The following is a 21314-nucleotide window of genomic DNA, read 5'->3' on the forward strand; positions in this document are numbered from 1 at the left end:
AGCATCTCAACCCCCGAACACAGCACCCTTCAAGCTGAGGAAGCGGTGCCAAAACCCTCATGACAGACTCTTAGCAGGCGTGGCCCAACTTCGCCAACGAGCCAACGATCGATTGCTTGTTACAACACTTCCAATGATCAATCGGAGACCACCAACGAGACAGTCACGATTGCACGGGCACAGTTCATGCTGGCATCCCCGGCAAACAAGATCACCAACCTCGTGGCTGGAGATTTGACCCGATTACCCAGCGCTGATGAAGCCGGGCCCGAGTGCATGCATCCTGCAGTCACAGACCAGGAAGTTACTCAGCACAATAGCCTCTTCCGTAGAACGTATTCCTCCCCGCACAAACCGCTACCGATTAACCAGGAAAGATTACTCCGCGCCCTGCGGGCATACACCTTCCCACAAACCACCAGACTCCACCTCTTTGATGGGCACAACTCTCTCCATTTCGTCGCTTCTGTGGAGAGCCTGCGAACCTCATACACATAGTATGCGGCTGCGACAGGGGTACTGTAGATCCACCCAACCTCCATGTTTCCATAGAGATTTGGGAGACAGCCATGGCGAGCTCCGGCATGGAAGATCAGTTGCTCTTGATGGAAACGGCTCGAACGAGGACGCCACTCTGCACCTTTGCCTTGATTTAATTAAACTTCATCTTCTCTCTCTGTCTACAAGTGATCATTACTGCTGCTTGTGACTTCACTCAGCTATCATCTTTCCTAGAGCCCAATCGCTGTCACCGGTCGCTGAAGGGCCATTAGCAAGTTCCTATTTGCGGTGGTTCTCTATCCAATGCCGTCCTATACACGCCGTCCAATGAGCCTTTATAGCCGTTCTTTCTTTCTGAGAGCTCTGTTAGCAGATAAAAGATGAGCAGAAGGAAATTGCTTTAAATGCCACCTGCCACGCTTAGCAGTCATAAATTTACGCCGGCGCCGGACTGTTTTCTACTTCTAGCACTGCAAATGATTTCGTGTTAAAGCTATAAAGCGCCGTTGAAACTTGGGGTAGATGAAAAGCGTAGCAGACCAACCGATTTATTTACACTGCAAAATTTTTTTGCCTCATTGTGCGAAAATAGGGGTGCGTGCGAGAGTGCGTACGTGCGTGCGTAACATTTGAAGGATCAAAAAAAAGATGGCGGGCGCGTAGGCTCTCCTGCCCGCCTAAGAGACCGCCCGCTTGCCAGTAAACTACCTGCCCTCCTGCCTGCCTGCCTGCCTGCCTGCCTGCCAGGCAGAACATTCTGGTGAGAATGCATGATTTGGGGACGAGGGGCGGCCCTTCACTCTCCGCCTGGGGGGGGGGGGAAGGCGGGGAGGGGGGCGGTAGGGGAGACGCAAAATGCCCCACCACGGCTACACTGTAAGGTACCAAAAAACGATTGTGGATGGACGGGTCATCTGCTTAGTAGCTCGAGGCAAAAAGGCAAAAGGCAGCTTGCAGGGAGGCTGCCCATTGCCAGAAGATTCTGGTTAGGATGCGACGATGAAGGGGGGGGGTGCTGGAGGCACCGGGGCGCTGCCGGCTGGCCACAAGGCTACATGTTCGCCTTCGAGAAGTCTGTGGCGAGGACGTATTATTTGGAGACGATGTGCGGCAAGTCACTGGTCGGCGAAGAAAGTAGATAAGTAGATCACAGGGTGGCACATTGGTGGCTCTGAAGAGCCATTCGTTAGAGCGCAGCCCTTAAGCGTCCGCTCCTGTGGTTTCGCGTAGTTTCTCAGCGTCGGCCTCGTTGTAACCGAGAGAACGAAGACGCCACCGAAGATAGAGCGAGCAGGAAAGCGGAGGACGACAGCATAGCGAAAGTGGGAGGCGAGGGCGAAATTTCCAGACCGCGCGACACATGCTCCACGGCAGCAACGCCTTACGAGATAACGACAGAGTATACCGCATGCCGTCGTGCATTTGTTGAGGACACGATAACTTCCTAAGACACAGCAGCTATGGGCTATCGCCGACAAGACTATAGGCCGCGATGTGCTCAAATTTCGCATTCGCGACTACCGTAATCGACTGCCATAATTTTTGTTTCCTCAAGAAAACAACTCTGGTGTATAAAATTGCAGTGGTATGAGCCAAGAATAAAGTAAAATTAAATCAGGAAAATGAACGAAGCTAAACTTGCGACCATAAAGAGTAATGCTTTCACATTCATACAAATAGGCAGCCTTCAGTGTCCCAACGAACGTTTTGTTTCGCTTCAGTTATTGTTGTAATCGTTGACCTACCTGTCACGATTTGGCCCGCATTCGTGAATGTGGGAGGGTTGTAGTACCATCCACCCGAGTTACGACCCGCAGCGTGCTGGTGGTGACGGTGACTGACCGCGAGCGGCTGCGCTAGTCGGTGTTTATTCACCACCCGTGCACAATGTTTCACACCGAGCCTGGGAGGGCCACCGAACTTTGCGGCCAACGAAAATTGGGAGGGGAGGGGTACCTCATACTGGTCACACTACCACATCAAACGTTTTGCAGTAGTTTCTACAGTTAAATAAGCTATTGAACACTTTAGAAAAACTCGCCACGGTGGCTCAGTGGCTACGGCGTTGCGCTGCTGAGCCTAAGAACGCATATTCTCATCCCGGCCGCGGAGGCCGCTTTCCTGATGGACGCGAAAAGCGAAAACGTCCGTGTGTACGAGATGTCGGCGCACGTTAAAGATCTCCAGGTGGTCAAAATTAATCTGGAGCTCTCCACTATGGCGCACCTCACTGCCTGCGTTGCGTCGGCGAATTAAACCCAACAATAAATAAATAAACAAATAAGTAAATAAATAAATGAAAATAAATAAATAAACAAATAAATAAATGAATAAATAAAAAAAATAAAAAAATAAATAATCAATCAATCAATCACCACTTTCTATAAACGCTTTCACTCTTCTGCGCATCTGGAAGAGTGATTTGCTCGTCGCTGCGGATGCAACTTCCGTTTGTGCTTCGCTTTTGAGGCTTTCTTTTCAAAGTGGCTATCAAATTCGTTCTATTCCGCAACTTAAGGAAAGGTGGCAAATAGCCGTGACACCATGTAATGACGTCATTTAAGCGGTCGAAGAACGCCAAGACCGGGGAAGAGAGAAAAATATTTAAAGCAAATTTATAAGTTATCTGGTGAAGACAGAGCAGTAATTTTTTGCTGAGGCACTTTGCGACCCCGTAATCTAAGTACAGGATGTGTTGGTCGAATACTTTCTGCAAGCCCTCAAGATTTAGAAAAAAGTTGAAAAAAAGGGTTCCAGGGTCACTTTAGTTTGGCCAAGACAAAATATTTGCACAAACAAACATTCATTATGACTTTGTTTTTATGCCGCCTTGACAAGGAAACGAAAAACGAGCACAAAAAAATCAACAGAAAAAAACACGCCTGCTTTTTTTCTTCGAACCGATTTGAACCCGTTTGAACCGGTTCAAACCGGCTCGAACCGGAACGGAATGGTGCTTTGGAACCAAACCCGAACCGAACCCGAAAAAATTCCGGTTCGACACCCTGCTGGTGGCTTCTGCTGACTCATTAGGAAGGAAATAACGCTTGGGGGCAGCCCCTAGGCGAAAGCACATTAGAGCCCTTTAGACGCAAAATTTCGAAACGGCTTTGCGTGGAGTCCTAGGTATGGGCACCTACATTGCCATTGCAGTTGGAATTGGGTGGCATGCCCTTGGAAGTGGGTACGAGCTTCGCGAAGGCGACGTTACTACATGTTCCGCCAGTGGTCTAAGCCTGGTTGGCAACTCACGTGTAGTCAACAGCATCAGGACAATGACGATAAGCAGTATGAGTACGCAGCACACAATGCAAAAGGCTGCTATGGCTGCCTGGTCGTCATGTTGATCCCTGGAGGGAGACAACAAGGCCCATGAAAGTCAGTGCGAAATGCTTTGCAACCAGCGGTCATCACGGGAATAAGCCGCAGTTCGTCGTGCATCATCAATACGAAGAATGTAATAAAAACCAGTTTTGTAGGACTTACTCCTCTTGGGCTGTAGAAAAAGAATAGAATATGTTCTGAGACGCCGTATGTAGGAAAGCTATTAATAAGTCAAGAAATGTGATAGTCAAAAGGTAGAAAGGGAGGATGCATAAATGAAACAAAAAAGGCAGGAAGATTAACAATGGAAAGTGGCCTCCTTTAATGATAAGATGATTGCACGCGAAGTATAATATTGTGATGATGCGTTCGTTATGAATTGTGTGAGGCATTGATGATGATGATGCCAATAAACTGCTTGTCACGTATTATTTATTGCCTGGGAACATGCTCTTCGTATGCCTTTGTTTGATACGCCTTAATATGTCTCACCTATTCTGTTTGGGACTTCAATTTTTAGTTTGGATATTTTGAATTACTACCATTGCAAGCTTCGCGTTTTAAACATCTCACCACCCTTCACCCACGAACATCACCGTCAGTGAAAGCTCGTTTCCGTGAGCGGTCGCCACCACTCAGAAAGCTTTGCTTCAACGTCGAAAGTGTTCTGGCCGTGTGTGAATAGCGCTATTGGATAAGCGTCCACTTGATAATGTGAGGGACCAAAGTTTGATTCCAACCACAGGAAACGTTTTCTTCTTGAGGCTTGTGGGTAAAGCTTACTTGGGGAAGTGCTATTCACCGTGTTCCAAACGCCCACAGTGAGGCATGGAGAAATTTTTGTTAAAAATATATACTTAGCTGCCAGCGAAGTTTATTGTTTGATTGTATAATTGACTGACTCACTGATTGTTTGATTGATTGATTGATTGGTTGTTTGATTGAGCTGATTGATTTGTTTGCTGATTGATTACTTTATCGATTGATTTAATAATTAATTATTTTGTTGATTGATTGTATAATTGATTTTTTGATTCATTGATTGAATGGGCGATTACTTGATCGATGTACCGAAATATTGTTTTGGTTGATTGAATAATTATTTGATTAATTGATTGATTGATTGATTGATTGATTGATTGATTGATTGATTGATTGATTGATTGATTGATTGATTGACACGCTGAGCCTACACCTGCGCTGTGACCCCGCTGTTGTAGTGGGCTCCAGACTACCCACTTGGGAATTTTAACTGGCGGCGAAATTGGAAGACACAGGCGTTATCTCTATTCGCCTCCATCACAAATGCTTTCACTGCGTCAAGGATAGAATCCGCGTACTTGGGCTCACCGGCAACACGCCTTAGCCAGTGAGTCACTGCAACGAATGTACAAAAAGAAGGCAACACCCAAAAGTATTATGAAAGAGAGTGACGCAAAAGTATACAAGTAAAGTGAAACGAAGACGGCCCACCCCCGTCTGCCAGGCAATATGAAAGCATTAGCTTAGCTCTCAAACTAAATATTTCGTGAAGCGCGGTGCCGTAAGTTTCGGCAAATATGTAAAATCTGAAAGAAGAAATTGCGGTCTGCAGACCCTGTCGTAAACCTTGCCTTCACCATTCAACAAATACGATTTCAACAACATATCACAGCGTCTTATACCGAAAGTACCCTTTGAAACCTAATGGAACCGGACAATGTGAACGCCCCAATTTGTCGTTGTGGGTATGACCAAATGATTTTTCTCCTGTGCTTGTCTTGAAGGTTGTTGTCTACTTTATTGGCGTCTTGCCGTTTTGTTTTTGGTCGGCTTGCTTCAATATAAGGTTTATTGATTGATTGATTGATTGATTGATTGATTGATTGATTGATTGATTGATTGATTAATTGATTGATTGATTGATTGATTGATTGATATTGTAGGATTTAACGTGCCGACGCGATGCAGGCGATGAGACGCACCGTAGCGGAGGGCTCCGGAATAATTTTGACTGGCTGGGGATATTTAACACGCACCGAAATCTCGTACACACGGGCGGTTTTGCTTTTTACCTCCATCAGAAAAGCGGCAGCCGCAGCCGGGATTTCAACCCGTGTCCTCGTTCTCAGCAGCACAACTCCTTATCCACGGCGCCACCGCCACGGATCACTGTATAGGTCCTTCGGAGGGGAGGGGGGACGGACAGAGATGTCTCAACTTAGAGCACCGCTGCTGTTTTCCCACCTCCGCAGCCACTGTGCATGTCTGGAAATTAACTTAGTTCACCTAGCCTCAAATGCAGACATGCCGCAAAAGCAGGTCACAGAAACGAGCATTCTGGTGCGCCTTTCGCGCTTGATAGCTGGCCAAAGAGCTCGTATGGTTAAACCTCGGATGCAAATGCAATACAAAATTGTTTTCCCTAATGGCTCTTAAATCTTTCTTGACTAAGACATCCATAATCATCAATCCGATCCTGTTGTAAATACTATGTCGTCTAGTTTTGTTATTGTTCGCGGTACCCTCTACAAGGCGTGCGTGAAGTGACGCAAAAATTGATTTTTAGCCCAATCGTCGCATGTGACAGAATTTATTCAGGGCTTGGGGGGGCATGGTAGTGCAAAGTAAGAGCGCCGGGGACATACAGATATCACGCGTGAAAACACGACTCATTTTCAAAGGAAAATGTTATTTCAGCCATTGCAGACGATATATGGCGGTATAGTATGTAAAATACTATGGCTTTAGAAAAAATGTGCAGCAGTGGTTGAAAGAATACTTCAGGGAGGACTTATGTTACACCAGAAAAATATTTTTTCCTAACCCAGCGTATGGCTAACATATTAATACGCCAGCGAGTGTCTCATAGAGACGGGTAAAAATCGGACCCCATGGCTTTTCTGATCACGAGGATGCGGGTTCGGTTCCCGGCTGCACCCGCTGCTTTTCTGATGGACGCGAAAAGCAAAAACGGCCATCTGTACGAGATTTCGGCTCACGTTAAAGACCGCAGGTTTGTCATAATTATTCCGGTGGCCCCTACTTTGTCGCGTGCCATGACCTGCGTTGCGTCGGCGCGCTAAACCCTACAATCAATCAATCAACGCCATGGCTGCCTCCACGAATCCTAACGTTGCCCCCGTTTTTCGCCACCCCGACCATCAGAAGCACTGGGTTTATGCCTCAGACAAAAAATTGCCCCAATTCACGCTGTGAAGGAGGTTCGAAAGCGAAGCTTTAAACGACACCCACAACCCTTGCCCCATCGACGTCACCTGAATTCACACACGTGGCTTTACAATGAGAGAAACCAGAGATTCTGCCACCCGTTGCCTGGGATTCACGAGGGCGGCGTCCGTAACGCAGCAGTGTCGGTGCGGCCGGGCTAGGCCGTTGGACGCCAGCGCTTTACTACGGGCGTGCGTCCGCAGCGAAAAAACGGAGATAATCGTCTTTCGAAGGGTTAGACAGGAGAACCTAGCCATCCTGATGGCATACCTCAGTCTTATACCACCGCGCGACTCAGGCGCAGACACCGAAACAATTGGGCATGTGAGCATAGTGATTCCCATGTATACTGATTTAAACTAGATGATTTAGAAAGTTGGAAAATTTCGAGAAAGCTAAGGGACCTTTTGTATTCGCTATTTATCAGAACCAGTTGCTCCTGTAGCCTTTTGCAATACCTCTTCAAACGCAACCGAATCGGTATTACCCAATTTAGAAAACGTAGTCCTTTTCAAGCCAAGCAGTGGGCAAAAGGTAGCGTTTCTCTAGAGGCCAGATGTCTGTATGTGGTCTCTATATTTTGTTTCCCCACCCTGCAAGCTAATACCTATTGTATCTTTCCGTAGGACAACACTTAATTACGTCGGGTCCGTGTTACCCAGTGGCTGCTGTCAAACGAGGGAATTAAGCGTGAGAAGGAAGCACGCAATGCATACGAAGCTCGCCAAAACAGGCCCAAAACAACCTTCCTAAAGCAGACGAGAAAGCTGACAGAATAGTCACGGCGACGCGCCCACCGGAAGGAGCATGGGGAACGCTCTGCATCTATTCTGAGCTGTGTGAGTCAAAACCGCCCTACCCCTCCACAGCCGCAGCGGGAGTTTCTTCTCTCGCAAGACACGAAGGAACCGTTCTCTGGTTGAGGTAGAAAGCTTTATAAAAAAGCTGAAGGAAAAACATGAATCAGTGGGGCACTGCGTTTTTTTCTTTCTACAAACCGTAAACTAATTTGAGGCCCATACACCCGACCATGGTGTTCCGGAGTGCTACTCGTCCTCACGCTTCTAAATGCATTCTTTTCGAAGATACAATTTGCAAAATAGTTACGAAAAAGTGAACTCCCCTTTCCTTAGGGAACGCTGGTTCAAACACGAAGCTCGCACGCTTGCAACGTGAGTAAAGGACCAAAACAAAAACTGCTTCGACTGAGACGTGCGGGAGCTATCGGGTAAACGTCATCTCCATAACATAGGGGACCGTACACCGGGAAGAGTTTGTTTTCTTGAGACACTTCGCGCTTCACTCACCCCCCCCCCCCGCCATCATCATCACCACCACTAACATCAACAGCATAATACACAACTTGTGCTCTTTTTGAAAGCCCATTGTGTCAAGTTGGCTTTCCTGGAGTTCGCTCTGTTACAATCTACAGCGCAAGGGAGGCATCGGCAGCTTCCCGTTCAAAATACGTAAACCTCTGTTACTGCTGGTACACACCCTACGCCCTTTACCGAGCTTGGAAATCAACATTTGCTCGCAGCACAAGATGCCCCGCGGACTATGATTAGGAGCACTTACGTTGGTTGATCAACACTGAAACTTCGCTGCCGGTCATTTCTGGGTGGTACATTTCGGTAACGCTTATGTCGGGGTTCATCGTTTCCTGGCCGGTCATTTCAGGGTGGGTGCTTTCAAAGAATGAAGTTTCTTCGGATGACATTTTCCACTTGTCCGGTGGGGACGCACTGCGATAGAAATCCATGTTTATTTAAGCCAGACGCCTCACTATGACTTCGAGTCTGGAGTGCACCTATAACAGCGTTCCTAAGCAGTTCTCTCGAGTTCAATTATGGAGAAGCGGAAGTGATGCACTCTCAACTTCAGACAGCCAGTTGTATCTCAGCCATGCCGAAAGTTCCGACGGAGGGCATTCGAACAAAAGTTTCACATATGCACAGCCAGCCCAGTGCTTAAAAATGCGTGTTGCACTGACGCATAGTACGGAATACTTGAAAAATTTATTTTATTTGAAAAAGTCATTTTATGTGGCCATTGTTATTTTTTGTGCGATATTCTGTCTTACGCAATTCGTTATAGGTCAGAATCTTTATAATTTTTTTAACAAGAAAGTGCTTTATGCCCGTGTACACCAAGGTCTGACCGGAGCCATATCCGCCACTGAAATGACATCGCCAGAAAAAGTTCCATCGGCGCGGCTGCACAGAGATTCGAGCCAGGAACTTTCTCGTTATATCTTTCCCACTACTTCCTTCATTCAGATGTCGTCTAGGCGATGCTGCAGTCTAGGAGAAGTGAAACGAAGGGGCTCATCATGACACTAATGAGCGCGGGAAGTTGGCGCTTCTATTTCAGTGTCTTCGTGCAAGTGGAACGCGAGTGAATTGAGGCTAAGTCCGCCACTTTGCGCTTTCGGTTTCATTTTGTGTCGTTCGCACGGTTTTCCAGGGGCCGTGGTTTCAGTCAAATTGAAATGTTCCGGAACGTGCAATCCAGTGTCTACAGTTGATGCATCTAATGATGCCACACCAACGTAATATAAATAGCCATGTGCAAGTTCATGTGCATGCACAATAAATGCATCTGTGAAGGCACATTTCACTTTCTCGTTTTACCGGTTCCTCTGCAAGAGGCATCAACCACGTATTTTTTGGTTTATTGTGATAGTGGTGTCAGTGAGAAATAATCAGATACGGCAGGACAAAAACCGAGTCCGCGAAAGAACAATTTTAACACTGAGTACAATATGTTTCCACCGAGCGTTTGCCCCAGTGTTCAGGGTACTTCCCTTCGCAGTTTTTGTTGGTGATATATAAAGGTGCGTTAATCCCACGAAAAATTTTTGCACATCAGGTTTTGCTATTCAGGAGATAATATATGCGACTTCCGGCTGACGAGGGTTAAGGCTTCAAAATACACCGTAAATCAACGCCTTCAGCTAAGTCTTGAGCGTATCACTCAAATTAAAGTAGACACTGGGATTTTGTATTGCGAAGTAGCACCACCAGCGATTTGAAATTGGAAGAAAAGCGAACGTTATTTTAGGTGTATGGAATAGCGAGAAAAATGGGCGCAAAACCACATACCGCGCTCCTTTTGCTGCCGCGGCTAGCATAGATTATTTTTCAACACCGGTGTGTAATCCTGCGTCAACGTGATCTCAGTGCCATATGATCATTCTAATATTGTTTTGTAACTGCTGCATTACAAAGGCTGCATCTAATCACACGGCAGCCGTGAAAATTACCTCCGGGAAATTTTCACGGCCGTTTCTACCAAAGCTGGCTGGCCCAAAATATGCTCAATGCTTTACGTCCAAACCTAACCCAGCATAACATAACCTCAACGAACCTGACGCAACCTACCTGAACGAGTCATAATCAACCCGAATCCAACTTAAATCCAACAAACATAATCTCACCCAGCCCAACGAAAACGAAAACAACTGATATTAAACGTAAATCAACCGATTCTAGAAGTTATGTTCGTCGATCTCTCCTTATAAAAGAACTAGAATGAAAAAAGCATTGTAAAACTGCCATGACCAACAAATTCCCAAGGCTGAAAAACGAGACATCTGAATGTGGGACTCGGACAATAGACTTCCTGTTTGAAACCAAGTACAATACCAAAAGGCTACAGGAGCAATTGCAAATACTCGTTCTTTGGGAATATTTGTCACATTGATTCCCCGAGTAGTGTGCTTAGCCAATGAGATGCGAGTGCCGTCTGAAATTTCTGAATGTAATTATTGTAATCGACGCTACCTTTCACAATCGTGCTGTTAGGTTGCATCGTCATGATCATCATCATCAGCCTCAGCATCATCACCACCCTATCTGCGCCCACTCCATAGCAAAGGCCTCTCCCATTAATCTCCAATTATACCAGTCCTGTGCTAACTGTGACCAATTCATCCCCGCAAACTTCTTGATCTTCTCTGCCCATCTAACTTTCGGCCGCCACCTGTCACGCTTGCCTTCTCTAGCGATTCACACTGTTACTCTTAATGACGAGCGGTTGCCATCGAATTCCATGCCATGCCCGCGTCCGTTTATTCTTAATCTCTACTAATATGTCCTTAACACGCGTTTGTTTCGTGACACACTCCACTCCCCTCGTGTCCCTTGCTGTTACACCTACCATCTTCCGTTCCGTTGTGCGCTAAGTCGTCCTCAATTTAACTAGAATCCTCTTTGTGAGACTCGAAGTTTCCGCCCTGTAGGTGAGTACAGGTAAAATGCAGGTGTCACACTTTCTTCTTCAGGAACAATGGTAGGATGCCATTCATTATCTGTGAATGCCTGCCGAATGCACTCCACCCCATTCTTATCCTTTTATTTATCTCTTCCTCATGGTTGCGATCCGGGGTCACACCTTGGCCTGAGTAGATTTATTTGCTTAACACTTCCACTGCCTCGTCACCTATCTCAAACCAGTGTGCTGTCTCGAAGTTATTGATGATTACTTTGGTTTTCTGCATATTATTTTCAGGCTTACGGTCCTACTCTGTTTGTTCAGTGTGGTTAGCATGCCTTGCAGTTCGTTACCCCGAGTTACTTAGCGAGGCAACCTCGTAAGAAATTCGAGGTTACTGAGGTATTCTCCCTCAACCCTTGATCCCACCTGTTGCCAATCTAATGTTCTGAATACTTCTTGTAAACATGCTGTGGATAACATTGGACAGACTGTGTTTCCTTGTCTAACGCCCTTCCTTGTACGTATTTTACTGCTCTCCTTATAAAAGGTTGTTGTACGCGTGGGCCTATTGTTGATTGATTGATTGTGGGGTTTAACGCGCCCACGCAACGCAGGCGATGAGGCGCGCCGTAGTGGAGGGCTCCGGATTAATTTTGACCGCCTGGGGATCTTTAACGTGCGCCGAAACGTGCGCCTATTGTAAATATCCCCTAGTATTCTTGCATAATGCTCGTCTACACCCTGGTTCCGTAATGCCTGAATTAGGGCTGACGTTTCTAAAGATGCAGCGGTGGCGTAGGGCATCCTTTTCGTGCGCAGAAGGATCGTGGTTCGAATCCCGATACCGGACAATTCAAACCGTATTGAAAGAACCCGCGAGTTGATGGATTCGCAGAATGAGGCTAGTGATGCGGCCTGACCATTGCCGGCAACGCATTCTCTTACCACAGCAGAATTGGTCACCCTGTAGTAGTAATGGCCACATCCTCCCATGAATCCGCCAATTAACCTATGGCCCTCAGTTGTGGCTGCGAAGCAATTTACCACTGCTGCGGTCGAACCTGTGGTGCACCAGAGGGTGCCAAGAATTTTTAGAGCCGGACAGGCCGCATTTGGAATCTGAACTTGGCAACGTTTGACACGAGAACTATATCCAGCGAAACGAGTGTAGAGGTGTCGTTCGAGGAATCATAGGGCATCAAATGGGATGTCACACGGCTTAGTCATGTAAGGTGTCCTGGGGAATCCTTTACGGTGATGAAAAATGGACACGTCATATGTTACCGCAGTGCAGTGTTGGGCTGAATGGCGCCCCAATTAGAGCATTGTGCACTACGTCAGCCCTAAATTAGGAAATGTTTGAGCAATTTTGAGCAACGTCAACTGAACAGTAGACCACCCACTACTGGTACAGCAGCAGCGATTGTGCAACTGCTTCGAGAAAATGCTCCCTACGGGGTCATGAAAAAGGAATCGCAAACCAACACACAGAAAAACTATAGCATTTAACCTGATGTACGTAGACTCTATTCGACCAAAGAGTTAAACCGGAAACCTCACCCATGTACGGCTTATTTAAAAAAAAACTGTAAAACTCGCTTAAGAAAAAAAGGAGTCGACAGGTACACCCAAATCATGTATGCATACCTTGCGAAATAGGGAAACGTGCATAAAATCCACGCCACAGTTGGCGAGCAAAGCGGTTCCACATGTGTGCTTGAATGAAGTGGTTATATACGCCGTGTAAGAACTTGCAAATACAATGCATTCACAACAAAGTCAAGGAATTAAAATGAGTGTTAACCTCCCTAAATGTCTTATAATTGTCCTGATTCCACGTGTTGGACATGCGTGATCTTTGCATACGAACAGACTATGTCACCTAATTCTGAAATGAAATTGCGCCGTGCCAGTAAAAGTATGCATGGGCGCAGAGGCAATGCAAAGCAATACTAACGACGCTTGCAGCACTTACCTGAAATGCTGGCGGTGCTCGCTGGCAGCGGCAACAGCTTTCAATCGCTGGCGATGGACATTGGGCAACGAGCCGTAGAAAAGGCACTGCGGCCTCAAGCCTTGAGCGAGATGGTGTTGATGCTGCCAGAAGATATGGCGCATACCCACTCAAGGGGATTGGCCGGGAAAGGGGCGCTCACCGAGAGAAATTATATAGTAATTAAAGTAACACGTTTAACAAATGAAGAAAAATAAGTGTTTTAGGAAATATAAACAGAAAAAACACTTCCCAAACATGAGACGTAATACAACGAAATGTTTAAGCCGAAATAAAATCAAACCTTAAAAGAAAAATCAGGGAAAGAAAACATGAAAAGTATGTAGATAAATACAACAAGAAGGGAAGTTTGTAAAGGAGAGGCAGTGGGCGGGAAGGCACTGATAGCAGTGATCATACACGCTAGGATCTTGTTGAGCGAAACCCAGCATGTCCTGGTGCCAGCACGGGAGACTGTGTATTGCGGAGCGAAAACCTGCGCGGCTAAAACCCAGTGCCTTTGCCCCGAATGACAAGATTAGAGGAATAGACAGTAGGACGGCAAATTGGTTAAACAGATTTTTCAAAGTATCTTTTTCGTATGGAGGAGTACCGTCGGCAAGACAGGAAAAAATGTTCTCTTGTCTCTAATTTGTTATATAATGCACATAGTGACGAAGGGGCCAGATTGCAGCTGTACAAGCAGTAATTAAAATTTTGGCACCACACTGAAAGCTGGTGAGGGTAACCTCAAAAGCTCGTGACTGCCTAATACGGCACTTTTATGGGTGCGGAAATGCTCGAGGTCAGAACTTGCTAATGCCGATTCAGCCATGCATTGAAGCAGCCTAATCCTGCGAAAGCGCGTCGAAGTATAAAATTTTATGGGCGGTAGAAGGTCCACCACCAGGCCATTCAATTCAATGCCCGCCAGAGTGTGTGGCGCTTCGTTGAGCCAGATGCCTGCCTTTCCAAGCACCCACACCAAAAGAAGTGTTTGTGAAGACAGAGGCAGTCAATACCCAAGAGCTCGACGTAGCGGAGATGACTCTGGGCATGGTGGGGCAGTCCAAACATAAAGAGAATCTCTAAGCACAATTGCTTGTTGAGCAGCACAATCTAGCTTTCTAAGCGCCAGAACGATAGCTAAATATTCAGCATGAAAAGATGTAGTAAAGTCAGCCAATGAGAGAGAAAATAACAAATCTAAACATGGACAAAAACTGCTCACTCATGCCTTCTCATTCCGGACAGAGGCTTCAGTGTCAATGATTACATGGGAGGAGAAACCGGTAAGGTGATCTTGCAAAAGGCGTGATAAGAGACCTAATGGGAGTTATTTAGCATTCGTTAGTTATATTTTATCAAATGCTACCTTTAAAGATGATAATAAATGATTATTAGCAGGCCCACACAAAACGGCACCTGTAAGGGGTCTAGTAAGGACTGTTCAAAAATAACCTGTGGGCATTCGAACCGGGGCATGTACTGCTGAAAAACAGTGAAGGCCGTGTTAGGAAGGCAGTTTGTGGCCTCTATATGGGAGACGCCATTACTCTTATGAATGCATCAACATTGAGGGCAGGCATGCACAAAACTAGTGTGGGAATTCGGGCTTTCATATACAAGATGTTGATCGGTACAAATAGGGGAAGACCCAGACAGAGTCATAGAGCTTGCCGTTCCAGTATTATGAGCGGCCGAAGTATCTAATGTTCTAATGAGCGGCCGAAGTATCTAATGTTCATTTATAAAGTGTCCCGGGGCATTCCCAATTTCTTATTACTTAACGTTTTCGTAACAGAGACAGACGGCGTTTTTGTGGTAGTAAAATAATCAACGTGTTGGCAGCAATTCAGATTGCAATCGCATATTCATCATCATGATCATCTCCAGCCTATCTACGCCCACTCCAGGGCAAAGGCCTCTCCCAATAATCTCCCATTACCCTGGTCCTGTGTTAACTCCGACCAATTTATCCCAGCAAACTTCTTAATCTCATCTGCCCATCCAAATTTCTTCCGCCCTCTGCCACGCTTGCGTCTCTAGGGATCCACTCGGTTCCCCTAATGACCAATGGTTAACTTGACTTCGCATTACATGCCCTGCCCACGTCCATTTATTCTTCTTAATTTCTACTTATGTGTCCTTAACACGCGTTTCTTCCCTGATACACTCTGCTGTCTTCTTGTCCCGTACGTAATGTTACACCTATCATATTCCGTTCCATTGCTCGCTGTGTCGTCCTCAATTCAGGTCGAACACCTTTAGTGAGCCCCCAAGTTTCTGCCCCGTAGGTGAGTACCGGTAAGATGCAGCTGTCCGACACTATCTTCTTGGGGGACAATGGGAGGCTGCCATTCATTATCTGAGAATGCCGGCCAAATGCACTCGTCCCCATTCTTATACTTCTAATTATCTCTGCCTCATGGTTGGGCTCCAGGGTCACAACTTAGTCTATGTAGATATATCCGCTTACCACATCTACTGCCTCGACACCTACATCAAATCGCTGTGCTGTCACGAGGTTATTGATCATTACTTGAGTTTTCTGCATATTATTTTCGGGCCCACGGTTCTACTGGGTTTGTCCAGTGTGGGAAGCATGCCTTGCAATTTGCCCGCAAGTTACTTAGCAATGCAAGGTCGTCAGCAACGCTGAGGTTACTGGGGTATTGTCCATTATCCCCTACTCCCACCTCTTCCCAATTTAATGTTCTGAATACTTCTTGTGAAAATGCGGTGAATAACATTGCAGAGATTGTGTATCCTTGCCTGACGCACTTCCTTATAGGTATTTTGCTGTTCTCCTTATGGAGGATGATGGTAGCGGAGTACCCATTGTAAATATCCCCAATTATTCTTACATAATGCTCGTCCACACCTGGTTCCGCAATGCCTTAACGACGGCTGAGGTTTCCAAAGATGCAGCAGGGGCGTAGAGCATTCACCTCGCGTGCAGAACGACAGTGGTTCAAATCCCAGTTCCGGACAATTACCACTGTATTTAAAATATCTGCGTCTTGATGAAATTTCAGAATAACGCTTGGGGTGCGGACTGACCCCGGCGACCATTGCCGGCAACGCACTCCCTCACCAGAGCAGGATTGGTCACCCTGGTGTAGTAATGGCCCCAACCTCCCCAAATTATGCTAGTGATGAAGCAGAGGTTCCTAAGAATCCCTGGAGCCGGACCGGCCATCATTGGAATCTGAACCTGGCAACATTTACACGAGAACATTATCTAGCGGAGTCTACATGTGTTTGAGGTATTAAAGAGCATCAAATTGGATGTCATTGGGCTTAGTGAAGTTGGGTGGGCCGGGAAGGTTTTTCGGTGATGAAAAATGGACTTGTCCTATGTTACCATCGTTTAGTGTTGGGATGCATAGAGCTCGAATTCGGGAATCGCGCACTACATCAGCGCTAATTTAGGAAATATTTGAGCAAGTTCAACTTAACCGTAGACCGCCCACTACTGGTACAGAAGCAGCGATTGGGCAAATGCTTCGAGAAAATGCTCCCTACGGCATCAGGACAAAGGAATCGCAAAACAACACACATGCAAAGTAGAGTATTCATCCTAATTTACGCAGACTCCATTTAACCAAAGTGAACAGGAGACCTCTGTCACGTGAATAGATCATTACCAGTGGTCTTTACCAGCTCGAAGCAATGGACACGGGGAAGCCGTTGACGCGTTTAAGAACATACATTTAATGCACACACAAAAAAAAACCTCAGGCAAAGCATTCAATATTTGACTACACACAAACGATAAACACTCAAACCTCTACTATCCCAAAATACAACTCGCATACAAACTGAATACAAACAAACAAACAATCAAACAAACACAAATACAAATACAAACAAACTTAACAACTCAATATTCAATTCAAATGAAAACTCAAAACACGCTACAATGAAGTTCTACACCTTAAGTCCAAATTCACTCATTACGTCAAGTCCTACTTCATCTCTTTCTGACTACAACTCCCTAGTTGTATCCTACGAATATGTCTCTAATAGACTGGCCTACCCCGCTGTCGTCGGCGCTGACGTGGCGCACCCGTTGCGCGGCCGCGACCCGGTGGTAGGCGTTCTCATCTCGCTTCGGTGCCGGCGTTCGATGCGCGCGGTCACTCCTTCGACGGCGTGGGCTCCGCGCGTCCTGACGTTTCCTCTGCGGCTACTTCCTGGTATCCGCTCCCGCTGGGTGTCCTTGATGGCGGCGTTCGATGCGCGCGGTCATCCCTTCGGCGGCGCGCTTCCTCGGTGGCTACCCCCTGTTAGCCGCTGCCGCTGGAGGTCTCAGGTAGGCTTGGCACGAACGTCGCCTTTCGGGGCCGTCGAGACGAACGTCGACGGAGCGTGGACGCTGGCCGCTGGTGCCCGACCGATGCCGCTGGGGCCACGAAGACACCGGTTCGTGGTGTACCTAGGATGACGGTGCCGATGCAAAGTCGGCCCGCTCCCGCCCAGGCTCGGATGGCGTAGTCGATGGCCTGGCCGCGTCCCCCTGGCTCGTTCGTTGAAGCGCACGTGCTCCGGCCACCTCCTGGTTTCTTCGGTTTCTTGCCTCCCCCTTCTCTTTGTGCGCCCCGCCTTTATACCCTCTGGGCTCTCTCGTGGCGCACTCCCATTGGCTCTTCGCCTCTTATATGTCCTTATATGGCCATCTCGCCACTTGTCTCATGCGGCCTTCCCTGATTGGCCGACCAGTGCGCTGCCACCTTTGCCCATGATTCCTCGGTGCGTCGGCGCTGGCGCTTGCTTACTGGCGCTCTCCTGGCGCGCACTTCAAAATTCTCGTTCCTTTGTTCTTTCCTTTTATTTTTCTGGGGGTTTCATCCATCCTCTCTCGGGGGGTGTCCTTGACACATGACAATTACCCCCCGCTTTAAGAGTTTTTTCTCAAAAAACTGATTCATGTTGTCCACCGAGGTCCTCTTGTTCCAAAATTCTTGTTCACTTCTCATGAGTCCACTGTTCACAACCACTGATCACTTCCCACAACACACTTCACCTCGCCTTCACTTTTCCACACTTCTGTGTAGTTCATTCTTGTACAAAACACACACACATGGTTCACACAACGTTCCCGTTTTATCACCAATGCACCCCTTTCTCAACCCCCGAGATACTCATACTCTTCTCTAACACATCACTGCAATCAAGCACTTCAATAATCTCTTATTCGACAACACTATTTCTCAATCTGCACCAAATGTTTTTCTTCCTCCCTCTCCTGAATAGAAGGCTTTGCCACTATTAGTTTTACATCGTCAGTTCCTACACTTGCACTAACCTACTCATACAGTCTGCTCTACCAGCACCACATTTACACATTTCAATAAATCTCACACTGGACACAACTATGTTTCAATCCTAACTTCGTCACTGACTCATTCATATCTCTATTAATACCTCTACACCAACATTGCCCTTTCACTATACTACAATATTTATGCTGTTACTATACACAACTTATTCGTAACCACTAAAGGTCCTATTCCTTTCCAAGTTAACTCCGTATTTTCCATCAAGTTTGTTGACCTATGGCTTCATCTTCACCTTCTTCCGCCTCTTCCATTTAGTACCTTTCGCTACACAATCCACTTGGTTATCACAACTATCTTGCTTCACATTGCTCGTGTGTCGATGGCACACAGCCTTGATCGATGGTCGCGCTAGGAACCAACGCTTCACAATTCCACCTGCCACTCTACGCTTGCGCGCTGCTTTTTGCCCCCTACGAGCTCGCAAGATCCTTAGCGCGTCATTTCTTTGTCGTGAGGTTCCCTTCTCGTGGTCACTGTGGGCATTTTTCTCACCCTGTCTCATCTTGGCGCCTCGTCTGTTCATTCGCACTTATCCGCGCCTTGTCTGGGCAGCTTTTAGAGTCAGATCGCCTTTCAATTTGGTATTCCTGTTGTTTTTTTGCATCCCGCCCACTTCTGGACGACTCTAATTTTCTGCACAGCTTTCTCTTTTGATTATTTGCAGGCTTTTCCTTACAGCTGTGTCCCTGCTCTTGCTTATCCGAAGCTCCCAACGTCCTTTTTCCTGGGATCACTCGCCCCTGCACTGCCTCCCTGTCACACTTCTCTAGATCTAGCTCACATCGACGTCACAGAACTTGGACAGAGGGTGGTGTTCTAGTGGGTCATTAACCTTGTTACGCGGCTGTACACTTTTTCCTTTTGTAATAGCCTCCATTGCCGAAGTGTCCGCCTTAGTAGCTTCGAACCTTGCCCTGGCCTTATCAGCGACAAAGCTACTCTCCTTACACACAGGCATTTTGGAAGAACCACCACTAAGGCCTTCTGGTCTGATGCTACTCCCTGCGCTTCGTATAGCAGACACCCCATTTACCCTGGTTAATATTTGGGAGACCATACAATCAGCTAAGTACTTTGCGCTACAAGGCGGCAGAAAGCTGTCCTCGTCCGGCGCGTTCTCGGTGCGCTCACCTCCAAGCGCCTGGCCTGCGGCTAAGCCACGCCCGACCAGTTCACTGTCTCGCGCTTCGAACGCGCCTTTCTCCTCAGCAGGTTGTCTGAAGAACCAACCGTTTTCTTATGTTGATTTTTACTCGTGACCTCGTCGTGATCTGCCACCTGCGGTCTATCAAGCGCACGTGCTACTTCGCCATCGCCGATCTGCGTCAAGGCGAGTGACAAGGGACAAGGCGAGTGAATCAGATGCTCTGCATCTAAGGATGCAGAGGATGCAAGGGACAAGGCGAGGGACAAGGCGAGTGAATCAGATGCTCTGCATCTAAAACCACTTCTTGTTCAAACCTCGCGTTTGAACCAACGCCAACAACCTTCCCAAATCTATTCTCGCAGCTGGTAAGACACGTGACAGGGCCCGATGGAAATATCCTGGGGGAGGATAAATCAATCCTGCAGGCTCACCAATTATTTTTCACATGAAGCGATGGTGAGGTTGTCTTTACCAGCTCAGAGAAATGGACACAGGGAAGCCGTTTACGAGTTTGACATAACACACATTTATGTACACTTGAAAACCTCTAACGCAAAGCACTCAATAATTAAACTTCAACCAAACGATAAACACACACCTCGAAATAACAATCCCAACATACAACTGAACTCTAACTCAAAAGTATCTACAAAAAAGTTCTACACAATTCGTCCGAATACACTAATTCTATCACCCTCTAGGTGACCTCACTAAGCCACAACTCCCTAGTTGTGTCCTATGACTGCGTCCCTATTGGACTGGCCTACCCCGTCGTCGGCGATGACGTGTCGCACCCTTGCGTGGCCGCGACTCGGTGGTAGCCGTCGTCGTCTCGCTTCTTCGGTGCCGGCGTTCGATGCGCGCGGTCACTCCTTGGACGGCGTGGGCTCTGGGCGTCCTCCCTTCTTTCCTCTGTGGCTACCGCCTGGTAGCTGCTCTCGCCGGAGGTCCTTGATGCCGGCGTTCGTCGCGCGCGGTCATCCCTTCGGCGGCATGCTTTCTCGGCGGCTACCCCCTGGTAGCCGCTGCCGCTGGAGGTTCCGGGTAGGCTCGGCCTGAACGTAGCCTTTCAGGGCCGTCGAGATGAACATCGACGGAGCGTGGACGTTGGCCGCTGGTGCCCGACCGATGCCGCTGGGGCCACGAAGACACAGGTTCGTGGTGCACCTAGGATGACGGTGCCGATGCGAAGTCCGCCCGCTCCCGCCCAGGCTCGGATGGCGTAGTCGATGGCCTGGCCGCGTCCCCCTAGCTCGTTCCGTGAAGCTCACATGCTGCGGCCGCCTCCTGGTTGTCTGCCTCCCGTTGTCTTGCCTCCCCATTCTCTTTGTGCACCCCGCTTTTATACCCTCTGGGCTCTCCCGTGGCGCACTCTCATTGGCTCTTCGCCTATTTTATGTCCTTATATGGTCAATACGCACCTTGTCCCATGCGCGGCATTCCCTGATTCGACGACCAGTGCGCTGCCACCTTTGCCCATGATTCCTCGGTGCGTCGGCGCTGGCGCTTGCTGATTGGCGTGCTCTTGGCGCGCACTTCACATGGCCGTTCCTTTGTTCTTTTTTGTCTCTTTTTT

This window comes from Haemaphysalis longicornis, unplaced genomic scaffold (assembly GCF_048455015.1).
Source record: "Haemaphysalis longicornis isolate Haplotype H1 unplaced genomic scaffold, Haemaphysalis longicornis Haplotype H1 scaffold_5, whole genome shotgun sequence".
Taxonomy (NCBI): Eukaryota; Metazoa; Arthropoda; class Arachnida; order Ixodida; family Ixodidae; genus Haemaphysalis; species Haemaphysalis longicornis.